The following is a 17,200-nucleotide window of genomic DNA, read 5'->3' on the forward strand; positions in this document are numbered from 1 at the left end:
CAAATGAGCTGGAGAAGGAAATGGCAGACCCCTCCAGTATCTTTGCCAAGAAAACCCCAAACGGGGTCATGGAGAGTGGGGCACGACCGGACAATAACAAAAACCAGGGAGTTGGGCCAGATGGCTCCCAAGGTCCCTTCTCCTCTAATCTGATGATCCTATTAGACTTAGTCTAGCTAGCCCCACAATCAGAACGTTCATTATTTCAAATTCGAGGAATATTTTGAATTAAAGGGAAAGACTAAGCCACGGCTTCTTCCCCAGACCAGACTGCCCACCCTAATACCCTCCAAAGAAAAACAGTGGTTGAGGAATGGGCCACAATGTGCAGGGGCCTCCTGAGTTTTAAAAGCAGGAGGCAAAGATGGAGACATACAGGAAGGGGAGGTGTCAGAAGGCACAGGTTCAAATCCTACCTTGGACATACTACCTAAGTGACCTTGGACAAGTCACCATTTCTCAGGGACTTGGTTTCTTCATGGGTAAAATGAAGGGGTTGGACTAAATTAAATTAAATATCTATCTCCTGTGAGATGCTTCCACCTTGAAAGTTCCGCAATCTGTGTCCCTTCCAGTCCTAAATCTATGTGCCCAGGATCAAAATACCCTGTGTGCTCTTTACATAACTGAGTAGCGTGGTCCCTTGAATAATAGGCAAAATTGATATTGTCCTGTTTTGGGCCACCAGCATGCATTGACTCTGATAGAGGTACACATTTTACAGATTCAATTCTCTCCCAGATTTATTCTTTCTTGGGAGTAACTCCTAGCTGGCTCACCAAAACTGTAGGGGCCAAATTTTAATTGGGGAGTGTTAGCTAGGTGACTCACGGCAATATTGGGGCAAGGAAGGAGACCAACAGCCTCCCTCAAAAATAGAACAGGATAGGGGGCAGCTAGGTGGCACAGTGGATAAAGCACCGGCCCTGGATTCAGGAAGACCTGAGTTCAAATCCGGCCTCAGACACTTAACACTTACTATCTGTGTGACCCTGGGCAAGTCACAACCCCAATTGCCTCACCAAAAAAAAAAAAAGAACAGGGTTTATTAACAAGAATGAATTTAAAAACACAAGCAAGATCAGTAGAATTAAGGGAAAGGAAAAAAATGGGGGAAGGGAAACGATACAACCTGAAAACGCCAGGGCCCAGGGATCAGCTGAGAACACACAGTTGTATCCTGTCACTTTCCAGGTTCAAGCTAGAATGGCAAAACTCCTCCCTTCTCCTTCCCAGCAGACCCCAGGCCAACCACACACAGCCCCAAGCCAATTGGCTGGCAGCCCTGACTGAAAGTCACATGACTACCCTCACTGGGCTTCCAGTCATTATAATTTTGCCAGGCCCATGGTGATAGCTACAAACAATGGATGGAGCACCTTGCCTTGCAGAGGCAGAGGAGCCTGAGCCCCAGCACGGGTTTTTTTTTAAATTCTAGCCAAAAGATGGGGCCATAAAAACCTCAAATAACAATTAATTCTTTACATTAATAATAAAAGGAGAACAGTTGTGGGATGTCAGAAAGATAGCTCAGTTCATGACCAGAGGAAGTAGGTTTGAATCTTGACCACCCATGCTACCTGTGTGAACGACTTCTCCGGGACAGACTAACTGGATTTTGAGGTCCCTTCTAGATAGAGGGGCCCAAGGAGCTTCCATTCTCTTAAAAATAGGCCCAGGGGGCAGGTAGGTGATACAGTGGATAAAGTACTGGCCCTGGATTCAGGGGGGGACCTGAGTTCAAATTCAGCCTCAGACACTTGACACTTATTAGCTGTGTGACCCTGGGCAAGTCACTTAACCCTCATTACCCCACCCCCCCAAAATAAAATAAAATAGGCCCAGTTGGAGCAGCTAAGGGACGCAATAGATGGAGAACTGACCCTGGAGTCAGGATGCCCTGAATTCAAATCTCATCTTGGACACTTACCAGATGTGTGGCCCTGGGAAAGTCACTTAACTCTGTTTAACTTAACCTTTAAAAAAAAAAAAGGCTGCTTTTAACTCAAACTTTAAAAAAAATTTTTTAATTGTTTTAATGTGTGTGGGGAAAATTAAATATTTTTTAAATGGCTGTTTGTAAAGAGTCCTCTTCCACTTCCCTCTATACCCACCAAACTAAAGAGATTAAATCCAAACTAAGCATCTTATTTGACACTGTTTAACACAAGCCTGAAAAAGAGGTGCTATTATTATCCCCGTATTACCGATGAAAAAACTGAGGCAGAGAGTGGTGAGGCAATTTGCCGAGGGTCAGAGGACTAGCACATGCATGAAGTGGGATCTGAACTCGGGTTTTCTCCATTCCAAGCCCAAGTCCAGCTTTCTATCCCCCATATCCCCTGACTACCCTTATAAGAAAGGCAAAGATGAGGCAGAAGGAGGTTCAGGGGAAGGTGGCATTTAGGGTCCCATTGCTAGGTGAGTGGGCAGCCTGGGCCCCAGAGGCCAAAAGTTCTTCCAAGGAGCCGGCTCTGACTTGCCAAGTCTCACCAGCCCCACACAGGAGAGGACAGGGGAGAGGGGAAGGGAATGGGCATTCCTGAGCTGCCACCCTCTGCACTGGGCCCAGCCGGACTCTCAGACATACTGAGGAGGTGTGGCAAACACACCTAAAACAAGCATCACACAAATGTGGGCACCTGTCCATCCTCCTCTCAATCACCCCCTAAACATTCCATAACAACCCAACAGGCATTTATTAAACACCTGCTGGATGAAGGGCACTAGGAAGCCAAAGACAGAAACAAAAACAGGCCCCACTCTCGGGGGGCTCCTGCTGTAAGATGAGGGTCACAGCTCCCACAGCCATCATTCAGTTCAACCAAGTGCCACCCAAAGGGTGGGCAAGCCAGCTCCCAGCCTGAAGCAGCTCATGGAAAATGAGGGTGTCAGCCTACAGAAATCAGTTGGTCAATAAACATTTATTATGTGCCTCCTGTGTGTCCAGTACTGTGCTGTTAGGGATACAAAAAGAGGCAAAAGAGTCCCTGGGGACAGCTAGGTGGCACAGTGGATAGAGCATAGGCCCTGGAGTCAGGAGGACCTGAGTTCAAATCTGACCTCAGATACTTGACACTTACTAGCTGTGTGACCCTGGGCAAGTCACTTAACCCTCACTGAACTGACAACAACAACAACCACAGCAACCAGTCCCTACCCAGGAGCCCTGGAGGAGCTTATAATGGGGGGGGGGGGAGATGAGACACGGCAACAAATATGTACAAACAAGCCCTATCCAGGAAAAAAAGGGAAAAACCAAAAGAGGGAAGATCCATTCCAGTTCTAGGTTTCTGCTCTAGACCCTAGACCCCTCCCTGCCTCCATTTCCTCATCTGTAAAATGGGAGTCACATCAGCACTGACCTTCACAGGGTGGCTGAGAGGATCAAATGAGTCCATATTCATAAAGTGCTGGGCCAGCCTCAAAGCGCAGTAAAAACACTTGCTATTAACACTCAAAAATGTCTGGCATGATTTCACACGTGTAACTGCTGTCCCGTTTAACTTCTCAGTGGACAGGGGAGGGTTTGGAAGGGAAAGAATTGGGAATTCAAATTTTTTTTAAAAGTTAAAAAAAAATAACTTTTTTTGAAAAATCATGAAAAGGTGGGGGGACACACTAGTGGCCATTATCATCCCCATTTTACAGATGAGGAAAACAGAGGCTCAGACAGAAAGAGACGAATTCCCCCAAGGTCCCTCCTTGCACGACACTTTTTTAGGTCTAAAAGATTACTTTCCATCCCACACTCTCAAAGGATGCCAGAATCTCAGAGAAGGTAATGGGAGGGTGAACAGAAGATCTGACAAGACTCCCCTCTACACCCCCCTACCCCACCCCCACCCCCGCCCAGAACCCCAGCATTCCACACCAGCCACCGCCAGAGGAGCCGCCCACTTTGGATCAGGGAGGGAGGGGCTGGTCTGACTGAATGCCTCACAGTGCCCTGAAACCTGGCGAAAACACAGGACCCAGTAGAAAGGCATGGGCTCAGCTCTCAAGATCCCAGACCGGGAGAGTGAAGGTCACTTTTTGATCATCCAATCAAATGCCTCTGTTTTACTGAGGAGGAAGCAGGCCCACAGAGGCCCAATAACTTACTTGTGGTCACAGAATCAGTCAATAAGCATTTTGTTTTGTTTTGGTTTTTTGCAGGGCAATGACAGTTAAGTGACTTGCCCAGGGTCACACAACTAGTGTCAAGTGTCTGAGGCCACATTTGAACTCAGGTCCTCCTGAATCCAGGGCGGTGCTTTATCCACTGTACCACCTAGCTGCCGCTCAATAAGCATTTATTAAGCTCCTACTATGAGCCAGCTACTAGACCACACACTGGGGATTCCCTCAAGGGCAAAGACAACATGGTGGGGGGGGGCAGCGGGGAAAGCATGTTCAAACAAGGTACAGACAGGATGAGTTGGAGGTCATTTAGAAGGAAGGCACCACCATCGAGGGGGGACCTGGTGAGAACAGCTTCTGGAAGGCTGTGGGATCTTCGATGGGCCTTGAAGGCTGCCACGGAGGCCAGGGGGCAGAGATGAGCAGGGAGAGCTCGTCCTAGCTTCCCGCCATTATTGTCAGTGGTCTCTGTTACTGGCCTACCTACCTCCAATCCCTCCCCACACACCCTCTAACACACTGCCCCCAGAGCACAGCTCTGAGTGTGCTCTGGAATCAAATAGAGAGGTTCCCTCCCCAGCTTGCCCACGGAGGCCCAATAACTAACTACGACCAAGATCCTTTCCTATCTTTCTAGTCTTACACCTGACTCCAGTCTATGCCCTTTATTGACCATCTCCACACCTTTGCCCAGGCTGTGCCCCCTGCCTAGGATGCCCTCCCCCCTCATTCTCACCTCTTAGAAACTCTGGTTTCCTTTAAAACTACTCAAGTGCTACCTTCGACAGAAGGCCCCTTCCTGTCCCTACAGCTACTGGGGCCTTATTCTGCATGTATCTAATAGATACTACTTGGATGTATTAACTTGCTCATTAGAATATAAACCCCAGAAGGCAGGGACTGACTGGGCAGCTGGATGGCACAGTAGATAGAGCCCTTGGCCCAGAGTCAGGAAGACTTAAACTTCCTGAGTTCAAATACAGCCTCATACTAGCTGTGTGACCCTGGGCAAGTCACTTAACCCCATTTGCCTCAGCTTCCTCATCTGTCCAATGAGCTGGAGAAAGCAATGGCAAGATACACCAGTATCTCTGCCAAGAAAACCCCAAATGGGGTCACAAAGAGTGAGACAGGACTGAACAACTGTTGCAGTTTCCTTGTATGCCCAGTAACTTCTGAGAAGGAAGTCTCAATGACTTGATTTCATGATTAAACTTCAGTGGCTTTAGCTATAGACACTTACTCAGGGCCATTTCTCCCTGGTATATCATTTCCCCTCCCCATCATCCAGGACCAAACCAAGGGGGCAACCAAGCATTAAGGGGTCACCCCTCCCCCAGCTCGCTCGCTCTCTCCCGTTCTGTTTCTCCTCTCTTTCTCTCTCCTCTCTCTCCTTTTCTCTCTCTCCCTCACACACACACACACACACACACACACACACACACACACACACACACACACACACACACACGCCTGTACCATCTCCTAACTCAAAATCCCAGAAGAAAAAAAGAATGTTGACCCCAAACAGTTTAAAAGCTCTGAAATTCCCTCATCACCCACCACAGGCTACTTGTGGCTGAAAGCCCGGTCTCCTCACCTGCCCACATCTGGGTGTGGGTAGGCAGAGGGGCCAGCAGACATTCAAACACTTTCCTTTGGTTTTATTTTGCTTTCACTTTCTAACCAGTTTACTGACCCGTGGCTGCCACGGGGAGATGTCAGTTTCCTTCAGAAACCTACTTCCTATCGGAGGTCCTCACTTAGAACACTCCCTCCTCCCCCTCCTTGAACCTTCCGCGAATCACAAGTGAAGGCAAATAAAGAGGACTCAACAAGGGGAGCTCCATTTCCACCCAAGCAAAGCCCCTTCCTCCCCGGGGCCCAGGGCCCTGATTTGTGGGATTTCCAAAGTCAACAAGCAAGAAAAAAAAAAAAATCAGCCTCCGGTGACTCTTCCTGGGCCTCCACAGCAAGTCTCAGGGATGTGACCACATCACTCCCTCCCTCAGGAAACTCCAATGGCTCCCTCTGGCCTCGAGAATCCAACAGAAACACCTCTGGTGGGGCAGCTAGGTGGCACAGTAGATAAAGCACAGTCCCTGAATTCAGGAGGACCTGAGTTCAAATCTGACCTCAGCCACTTGACACTTACTAGCTGTGTGACCCTGGGCAAGTCACTTAATCCCAATTGCCTCACTTAAAAAAAAAAGAAAAAAAAAACACTTCTGGCTTCTAGAGCCTTCCACAATTGGACTCAATCTAGCACACCTTGCCAGGCTTTAGTCCCCTTCACCCCCTTCTTAGTAACCACCAAACCAGCCTTCTTCCTGCTCCTCAAACAAGATGAGTTTCCCATCAACAGGCTTTTGCACAGAATGTACCCCAGGTACTCCCCTCCTTATCCTCAACCTTTTAGAAATCCCCAGTTTCCTCCAAAACTCACCTCCTACATGGGGCCTAGCCTGATTCCCCAGCTGCTAATGTCTCCTCCAAATCACCTCATAGGTCTTTAGTATTTATCTGGTATACATACACATATTGGTTATGTCATCTTCTTCCTCCCAGACAGACTATAAGATCCTTGGGGGTGAGAAATATTTCATTTTTTTTCTTTGTCTCCCCAGTGCTTGGCACATTGTTAGGCAATTAAGAAAAATTTGCCGATTGTTTGGCTGACTTATGGAACCTGGGCCAAACTGGAAAAATCCTGCACATACATGATTGGGGGAGCTGAAAATAGAGATGGAACAACATAGGTTCATGGGATCAGGGATTTAGAACTGGAAGGGGCTCAGAGGCCATCCAGTCAAACCTCTTCATTTCACAAAACAAGTATACGGAGGCCCAGGGAAGGGAAGCAATTAGCCTAAGGTCTCACAAGGTTATTCCTTTGTGGCCAAAGTAGAATTCTAACGCAGGTCCTCATACTCCAAAGCCAATGCTACCGATCTAACTTCTGGTAGTTTCCCTCACTTCCTTCAAAGCTTAGCTCAGGCATTCCTGTCCGGCTTTTCTGAGCCCCCAAGTTACCGGTAATGTCTCCCTCTTTTTTTTTTTTTTAAGTGAGGCAATTGGGGTTAAGTGACTTGCCCAGGGTCACACAGCTAGTAAGTGTTAAGTGTCTGAGGCCAGATTTGAACTCAGGTCCTCCTGACTCCATGGCCGGTGCTCTATCCACTGCACCACCTAGCCACCCCATGTCTCCCTCTTAAAGTAACATTTATGTTTCATATCATGCACATTGTCCCACCTCCAAGAAGAATAACAGCTAGTACTTACCATACAGTGTTTTAAAGTCTGATGATCATTTGATCATCACACTAGTCCCATGTTACAGATGGAGCAACTGAGGTTGAGAAAAGTTGAGTGACTTGCCCAGGGTCACATATCTAGTAAGTATCTGAGGCAGGATTTGAACTCAGATCTTCCTGGCTCCAGGCTCTATCCACTAAGTCAACTAATTGACTAAATAAACTCCTGGAAAGCAGGGATTAGATTCTTTTTTTAATCTTTGTAACCCCAGGCACACAGTGTTGTTTGTTGCTCAATCCTTGTTGTTTTTAAATCAACTCTGTGACACTATTTGGGTTTTTCTTGGCACAGATACTGGAGTGGTTTTGCCATTTCCTTCTGCAGCTCATTCGCTAGCGTAGGAAACAGAGGCAAACAGGGTCAAGTGACTTGCCCTGGGTCACACAGCTAGTAAGCGTCTGAGGCTGGATTTGAACCAACAAAGGAGTCTTCCTGACTCCAGGCTGGACACCGTCTACTGCTCACCTAGCAGGCAGGCACCCATTAGGGGGGTCCCTAAATGCTTGCTGGAGTGGATTAGTTTTCAAGTGCCTGTATAGTAAGCTGAGGGCAGGGACCATCTCTGGGTTTGTTTGTTTATTTTTAATCACCTAGCCCCAGAATAGTGCAAGAACTTTTCATAATAAATGCTTGTTCACAGGAGTATCCATTTAAGGCTGGGTGGGACCTTAAATGCCTTCTTATCCCAACCCCCTCATTTGACAGAGGAGAACAACAGAGGTCAGCTGTTCTGCCCACAGTCACATGGGCAATAACCAGCAGAGCCAGAATTTGAACCCAGGTCCCCTGACTCCAAGTCTAATGCTCTCACCATGTCACCAAAGGGCACCCCTTCCAATCTCAGAGGCACTAAGCACACCTGACTTGTCCAAGGTTGGGCGCCAGATTCCACCAGAAGTGACAGCAGATACTCCCCAACAAAGGTGGGCGGCCCTAGTGGGAGCATCCTTCTCTCACCCACCCAGGACTGCATTCCTTTCCACACCCCCTCAAGTGTTCCAGCATGGGGGGGGGGGGCCATAACAACCTATTACAAATGTCTCCTTTGAAAATGGAAGAAGATAAGCTGACATTTGAAAAAGTCACCAAAGTCTGAAGGATCTGCTATTGTTCCGGAAATAAAATCCTGATAACGGAGCGCTGGGCAGTGACAGCGCCTTGCTCCATCTTCTAATTATTTCACCAAAGGCTAGAGCCCGCAATATCTCAATTGCTTCGAAAGAATCTGTCTCTGCCATGATGAAAATGCGAGCCACAGAGCAGGTTATCAGGATGAGAGAGGGGCAGACGCTAATTAAAGGGTATTACTGCTGCCCAGAAGTGAGCTCTAAAGGGGGGCAAGCAGGTCCAGGTAAAAGATGAGAAAGGGGAGGGGCTCTGGAAGATAAAGAGGGTAGGGAGAGGAAGCTTAGGAATCCAGCCAAGAAGGAACAAAGGGCAGAAGACATTCAATGGGATGGGGAAAGCCAAGTGCAGTGGCATAGAAAGGTCCTGTTATCATTAACTAGAGGCAGGGTAGCACAGTGGGTAGAGAGGTGGGCTCAGATCCCAGATTACAAGGGTTCCAGTTCATCTCGAACCCAGACTGGCTGCGTGACTCTGGGCAAAGTCATATAACATCTCAGTGCCACAAGCAACACTCAATCAATACGCATTTATTTATTAAGCACCAACTGGGTGCTAGAGATACAAAGATGGCGGATACTAAACGATCCTGTCCCTAAATTCACAGAATTAGAGGACTAGAAGGGACCTCATTGACCATCTGCTCCAGCCCATGCAAAGACCCATTAGACCAAACCCAAAAGGTGGTCAGACATTTTGCTCGAAGCCTTCCAAGGCCGGTGAGCTCACCACCTCCTGAGACAGGGCCTTCCACTTGGAGACAGAGTGAATGGCTAGGAAGGTCTTCCCAACAGGGAGTCTCAATGGGTCTCGGCAACCCCCCTCCACCCAAAACTGACCATGGGGCCAAATGGAACAAATTTAATCTCTCTTCCATACTGAAGGCCCTTCACACGTCTGAGGACAATTCTCACGGCCTCCCGAGTCTTCTCCAAGCTAAACTTTCTAAGTCCATTTAGGTCACCAGCCTTTGTCATTAACTTGAACCCTCATGAGTTACAGAAAGGGGAAGAGAGAGACAGAAAGACAGAGAAACGCACACACACACACACACAGAAGAGAGAGAAGAGAGGGGAGAAAAAGAGAGGGAGAAGGAAGAGAGGAGAGGGAGGGAGTGTGAGAGACAGAGAGACAGACACACACACAGAGAAGAGAGAGAGAAGAGAGGGGAGAAAAAGAGAGGGAAAAGGGAGAGAGGAGAGGGAAGGAGTGAGTGAGAGAGACAGAGACAGAGAGACACACAGAGAAGAGAGAGAAGAGAGGGGAGAAAAAGAGAGGGAAAAGGGAGAGAGGAGAGGGAGGGAGTGAGAGAGACAGAGAGACAGACACACACAGAAGAGAGAAGAGAAGGGAGAAAAAGGGAAAAGGGAGAGGGAAGAGAGACAGAAGAAGAGAGGGGGGAAATGGGGAGGGAGGGAGGGAGGAGAGGGGAGAGAGAGAGAGAGAGAGAGAAAGAGAGAGGGAGGCCTGGACAGAGAGACTGAGATACAGAGGGATGGATAGATACAGAAAGAAAGAAAGATATGGACAGTTGGATAGTCAGATAGATGGATGGGTGGAGAGATGACAGAGAAGAATGGAAGGAAAGAGATGGTTAGATACAAGGATAGAGGGATGGATATAGATAAAGAGACAGGCAAAGATGAGAGATGATAGAGACAGATGACAGAGACAAAGATAATAGATACATACAAAGATAGAAATAGATGATAGGATGCATAAAAAGACAGGCGATAGACAGACAGACAGCTAACAGGAGAGAAGACAGGCATTACGGATGCATATCATAAGCTCCAGGTACCATACAAGTATATCGAAAGACAAAAACCAAGCTGTCCCTGCACTGCAATTATTTCAATAACCAGGTAAAGCCAGGGTGGGGCAGGGGTCTGGGTGCTGGATGTGGGAGTCCCCAAAGACTCGGGTTTTCTCCCTTGCTGGGCCGATCTCACTGAGCTTCCATTTCTGGCCACGAATCTTACAGAGGCTAGAACTCACTGGGTTTCCCTCACTCTGAGCTCACTTCTTACCTTCTGCAAAAGGCCAACAGTGGGGGGCAGCTAGGTGACGCAGTGGACAGAGCACTGGCCCTGGAGTCAGGAGTTCAAATCAGGCCTCAGACCCTTGACACTTACTAGCTGTGTAACCCTGGGCAAGTCACTTAACCCCAATTGCCACACACACACAAAGGCCAACAGTGATACAGACAGCTGTGCCAGAGGCTGCATACAGGATTTATTTAGAGGGTCTGAACCTGATTGGATTCAATTCAACAAGCTTTTATTAAGTACCAAATGCATGCCAAGTGCCACGCTAGGCCTGGGAGGATAAAGACCAAATGAAAAACAAAACCTGCCCTCAAGAAGTTTACATTCCACTTGGGGATGGGTGGTGGGATATATAGACCCAGACAAGAAAATCACTGAGAGAGATCAGGAAAGATTTGTGGAACCTGAGCCCTGAAGGCAAGGATTCCAGCAGAGGGAGGTGAGGAGGGAGGACACTGGAGGGATGAAGGGCCACAGGCCCTGCAGACGTGGAAGATGGGAGAGTAAGCTGACAGCTAGCAGGACTGGGATGGAGGCTGTATCAAGTGGGGAGCGATATGAAACAAGTCCGAAATAGGTGGGTGAGAGGCAGATTGCAGAGGGCCCTCAACACCAGGCTTAAGAAGTACTGGGGAGCCAACGACGGCTTTTGAGTAGGAACAGTGTCTCATCCACACTTTCTATTTCTGACAGCGCCTCACACCTTATGGACTCTTGTTCAGTCGTGCCCAACTCTCTGTGACCCCCTTTGGGTCATGTTTTCTTGGCAGAGATACTGGAATGTTTTGCCATGTCCTTCTCCAGCTCATCAGACAGATGAGGAAACTGAGGCAAACAGGGTAAAGTGACTTGCCCAGAGTCACACAGCTAGTAAGTGTGTGAGGCCAGATTTTAAATCAGGTCCTCCTGACTCCAGGTCTAATGCTCTATCCACTGCACCACCTAGCTGCCCCAGAGCCATATTAATAACTCTTTTTTTTTGCTATATAGATTCTTGTTGTAATTTGTTTTGTGTTTTTTGTGTGTCTGTTTTTGTTTTTGCAGGGCAATGGGGGTTAAGTGACTTGCCCAGGGTCACACAGCTAGTAAATGTCAAATGTCTGAGGCTGGATTTGAACTCAGGTCCTCCTGAATCCAGGGCCAGTGCTAATTATGCCACTGCACCACCAAGCTGCCTCTCTAATTTGTTTTTATTTTTTATTTATTATTATTATTTTTTTTTGTAGGACAATTGAGGGTTAAGTGACTTGCCCAGGGTCACACAGCTAGTACGTGTCAAGTGTCTGAGGCCAGATTTGAACTCAGGTCCTCCTGAATCCAGGGCTGGTGCTAATTTATCCACTGCACCACCTAGCTGCCCCTATAGTTTGTTTTAAAAGTAACCAGCACTTGATCTAGGTTCAAATCTCTTCAAGCCTTTTCAGTCTGACATCAGGAAAATTCTGCCCCACCAGGACCGTGCACCCCACCAGGCCTATGCGGCCCATGTTCCCTCCCTCTGGGCCCCTCCTTCCCCCCTCGCCCCCACCCCCCCCACCCCCACCCCCACCTTCCTGATACTTGCCTCTTTCCTCTCTCTGGTCCCTCTAGCTCCATTTTTCCTCCTGGCTTCTTCCCCAACTTCCTGCCTCCTCCTTGCCCTGCTCGGACACATCTTGTGTCTCTGGGCTGCTCTCTGCCTGGACTTCCTCCTCTTTGCAGAGGCCTTCTGCTCCCTGGGGCGCTCCTGCTCCCATGGGCTCTCTCCCATGACAGGACAGCCAAACGCTCCCAAAGCTCTCAGCTCGTCCTCACACTGCACTTCCTCTCCTCCTCCCCCATCCGCCGTCCCAACTGCCTCAGAACCCTGGGGAAACCACTGTGCAGCCCAACTGTCCCAGGCCGGGCTCTTCTGCTCCCTCATAGGGGGCACTGGAACTCCAAGGAGGTTACCCAGATTAATAATAGTAACAGCCGGGTTTCTAGGCTGCTTTGGAAAAGGAGGTTTAAAGACCATGTCATAGCAACAGCAAAGGAAGGAAGTACAAAAGTCTGGATGGAAGAAAGGACTCGGGAGAGATGCGATAATCCAGTTCATCAGAAAATGAAAGGACTATCCCACAGAAGAAGGGTGCAATGATCCTGATTGGCCCAGGGGGCCGAACTGGGACCACAGGGTGGGCAGACTTTTGTTTGTTTGTTTCAGGTTCTTTGCAGGGCAATGAGGGTTAAGTGACTTGCCCAGGGTCATTCAGCTAATACGTATCAAGTGTCAGAGGCCGAATTTGAACTCAGGTCCTCCTGAATCCAGGGCTGGTGGCTCTATCCACTGCACCACCTAGCTGCCCCCAGTGGGCAGACTTTTAACTCAACAGAGGGTAACATATGACATAGGAAAAATCAAATTGCATGTCAGACCCTTACTGGCTGTGTGACCCTGGGCAAGTCACTTAAACGTTTCAGGCTCGGTTTCCTCAGCTGTAAAGTGGATATAGGGCCAGATGTAGAACTTGGTATGAGAATGCGCTGTTGGCAAGATCAGATGGCATGACATTTTATAAAGCCCTTTGCAAACTGAAAATGTCAGCAATTATTATTATTTATTCTCACTGTTATTATTATTATTCATTATCACCATTATACAACTACTACTGTTACTGCGGCTACCACTATTACTAGTAGAGCTACCACTAGCATTTCTGTAAGACTTCAAGGTTTGTGAAGCACTCTACTGATACAGAGTGTCCCCAAAGTCTTAGTACAATTTTTAAGCTCTCTAAAGAAGGCCAAAAACTGCATTAAGACTTTGCGGGTAGGGGGGCAGCTAGGTGACACAGTGGATAAAGCACTGGCCCTGGATTCAGGAAGACCTGAGTTCAAATCCGGCTTCTCAGACACTTGACACTTACTAGCTGTGTGACTTTGGGCAAGTCACTTAACCCTCATTGCCTTGCCCCCCCCAAAAAAATACTTTTGGGACACTCTGAATTATCCTTGTAGGAGACATATCAGATTGGTGAGACTTTCCTTACCAGGATGTTCCCTCCATGAGTGAAGTCACTATTATTGAAACTCGAGGGAGGAGGCTCAGCCACCACTGGGCCCTCCCAACGGCACTCGGCAATCAGGGTCAAGTCACAGAGCCTTCCCCTTGTGCAACAAAGAGAGGAAACCGGGACCTGGGAGGAGGGGGCTGGTGTCCTGCTGGGGCTCCGCCCCTGGCAAACTGTGCCAGGGCAGTATCCCATCCTCAGCAGAAAAATCCACTAACTCATGGGATTTTAGAATAAATGAACAAACAAAGACGGAGAAAAGGTAGAAAGCAGAATTCAACTCTCTGGAGACTTAGGTTGTGGTGGAGAAAGTGCCTACCTGCTTTGGGAGATGGATTTCCCTCCTCTGGAAGTCCCCTACACCAGTGGAATCCCAGGTTCAGTTCCAAAGCCCCTCTCAGTATTAGAAAGAGTCTTCTCCAGAAGAATGCACAATGAATGATAGCTGACATGGACGTATCACGTTAAGGACTGAAGGGTCTTTCCAAGAGGCAGTGGAGCACAGAGAGCACCAGACTTGAAGACCCAAGTTCAAATCCTGCCTCTGACACTTTACTAGCTGTGTGAGCCTGGCTGGGTCACTATACCTCTGTCTGCATTAAGTCATCCTACCTCTCACGGTTGTTGTGAGGATATAAATGAGGAAGGTGAGGCCCAGACTTACTCTAAGTCACAAGATAGTAACAAGTAGGATATGAACTGAGGGTTCTCTCTTAACTCCAAATTCTATACAACCTTACCAATTGTACCATGATGCCTCTCAGAAAGTAAGTGACTTACCCAGGGTCACATAGCTAGTTAAGTGCTAGAGATAAGATTCTAAACTCAGGCCTTCCTGCCAGCCTGCTAGCCGTGATCCCATTAAACCCCGACCTACCCGCCATCTACCCTCTGTGATAAACAGAAAAGGAAACCAGGACTCAGAATTCAGAAAAGGAAGGTTATTTGACCTCTTAGACCTCAGTTTCCCCATCGGCACAAGGTGGGGTTAGACAAGACGGCCCTGGAGGTCCCTGTATATATACACAAATGAATGCCGTGCTATTTTATATCATAAGCTCATCAGTAGTGAGAGAAACGAGTCAATAAACATTGATTAGGCACCTACCAAGTGCCAGGCACTAAGCCCCAGGAAGGCAAAGACTATCCCTGTCCTCGAGGAGATCCCATTCTAATAGACCAGATAATATTAAAATAACTATGTACAAACAAGATAGAAACAGGACAAACAGGAAATAATCAGCACAGGAAGAATCCCAGAATGAAAGGAAATTGAGAAAGGCTTCCTGCCTCTCTGGTGGGATTTCAGCTGGGACTTGAAGGAAACCAGGGGAATTGGGGGGGGGGGACGAATTGGGGGGGGGGATTGGGGGAGGAGATATTTGGGGATGAGGGACGGGACAGGTAGGGGTGGTCACAAATATGTCCCAAAGGATAAAGCACCAGCTCTGGATTCAGGAATACCTGAGTTCAAATCCGGTCTCAGACACTTGACACTTACTAGCTGTGTGACCCTGGGCAAGTCACTTAACCCTCATTGCCCCACCAAAACCAAAAACAAACAAACAAACAAAAACTATGTCCCAAAGGAGACACACACACACACACACACACACACAAGACATACCAACCAGACCCATCTCAGCACCCCAAGCTGGAGGTCCTTGACCCCACCCACACTAGCCTCACTTTCCCAGAACAATGACCAGTAATGAAATATAAGGGGCATCATGTTTTAGCCCCTAGAGACAACAGTACAGAAACCAGACCCCTTTCAACAGTCTCTTTTCTAAGGCAAATCAGTCTTCTCTCTCCCAACTCAGTTCCATCCATAAATCCAGACGGATCTTTTCCATCCAGGGATTAGATGGGGCCAGTTAGTTTGGCTGGATGGGGGAGGGAGCTAATGAGTCAGAGGTCATGGGTTCAATTCTCTGGGGGCCTCTATCAGTTTGGCTCAGTTCTAAGGTTGCAGACGGCAACCCCCCACAACTGACCCTACCAGCTGGACATAAAAAAGGAATAAGGCCAGGGGAAGATGGTCCAGCCAGACACAAATCTGCCATCACTCCCGGGGAAACAGTAATTCACGGTAAATACGGGATGACGATGATTAGGCAGCATCTTTGTTAAAGGCAAAGCATTTAGCCACGACCCCCCCGGCCACTAATTGCTTCCAGAAACAGGCTGCTGCCCTCCTCCCAGAAAGGTGTCAGATCAAAGTATTTTTTTAACTAATCATCATTTAGCACTAATCACTTATTACTTGCAGAGGCCGGTAACCAGATCTGTGCAAGGTGGAGGGGGGGAGGAAGGGAGGCGGGAGGATGACATCCTTCCCAGGTAGCCTTGATCTTTCATCCGGCCTGTTTCCTCAAAGCCTTAGAAGGCTAAAGCAGTCCCTTTTTTAATGAGCTTCTGCTTTAACGACCCCTGCTCTCACCCCTCAACCTTAGGCGGAAGGGCATAAAAATATCAACAAGGCTCCCTCTCCCCTCCCCCCTTTTCTGGCTTCTCTCCTAGGGACCTCAGAGGTCATCTAGTCCACCCCCTTCCCTCATTTAACAGATTGGGAAACTGAGTCCCAGGAAGAAAAAGTGATTTGCCCAAAGATACACATGGAAGATGTGGACGTTGAGTCCCTCCTATAGTGCAAGCCTTTCCAGACAGAGACAGACTGGCTTTGATCGAACCAATTTCAGTGGGAATCTCCAGGAGAATGAGTTCCGCCCTCCTCTCCCATCTCCCCCCACTTTCCCCAGTCCCAGAAGTCATCTCACAGTCTCCTGGGTCTTTATGTAAAAAGGCAGTTTTGCAAAGACACTGGAAATCTCCTTGGGAGAGCAGCCAGCCCCGAGATGAGGGAGCCATTGCTGGGCCCTGGCTGGACGAGGCCCGTGTGCAGCTGGGCCATTCCTTTGGGACCCCGCGTTAATCCTGAGAGGAGATCAGGTGGTGGTGAGCTGTCTTTTGGCTGGTTTGGGGGTCTCTTAGGAGTCCATGTTTTCTTGACCCTAATCTGTGCCCTAAAGCTATTCCCCAGTGGATGGGGAGTTGGGGGCAGGGTGTGTGGACAGTGTGGTCCGTGGTTCTGGTCCATGGTTCTTCAGAGCTGCCCAGCCAGTGCAGGACCCCTCAGGAGGCTGAGTTCTCCTAGCATCCCTCTGGATGCTCCGAACTCCTCATCCCTACACGTCAAGAACGGCAAGGGGCACCTTTTCCATTCCCCAGAAATCCCAAAGTTTAGGGAGGTAGAGAAGGGAGAAAACGGGGTTCTGCAGCCCTCTTTTCTTCAGTGGGGACTTCTGCCCCAAAGCAACCAGGGACACTTGAAAAAAGCCAGTGAAAAAGAAGAAAAGAAAAATCAACCCCCGAGACCGAAAAGAGCTAAGACAGTAACAATAACAAACACTGTGATGGAGTTAAGAGGATCTCAGGACTAAGGGGGTGCTGGGGGCACCTGAAACAGAAACCAGAGCCAGCCCTGCCAGGATCGTGTGCTCAAAACATTAAAAAAAGAAAAACAAACCAACCAAAAACAGGAATCTGCCCAGCACC

The 17,200-nt window shown here is 48.4% G+C and overlaps 1 protein-coding gene across 1 annotated transcript in view; it reads right to left on the bottom strand.

Annotated features, from left to right (window-relative positions):
- KDM2B (lysine demethylase 2B) overlaps window positions 1–17,200 on the bottom strand; it is a 153,210-nt gene that overhangs the window by 41,875 nt on the left and 94,135 nt on the right.

The sequence above is a fragment of the Dromiciops gliroides genome, chromosome 1 (genome assembly GCF_019393635.1).
Source record: "Dromiciops gliroides isolate mDroGli1 chromosome 1, mDroGli1.pri, whole genome shotgun sequence".
NCBI classification, from domain to species: domain Eukaryota; kingdom Metazoa; phylum Chordata; class Mammalia; order Microbiotheria; family Microbiotheriidae; genus Dromiciops; species Dromiciops gliroides.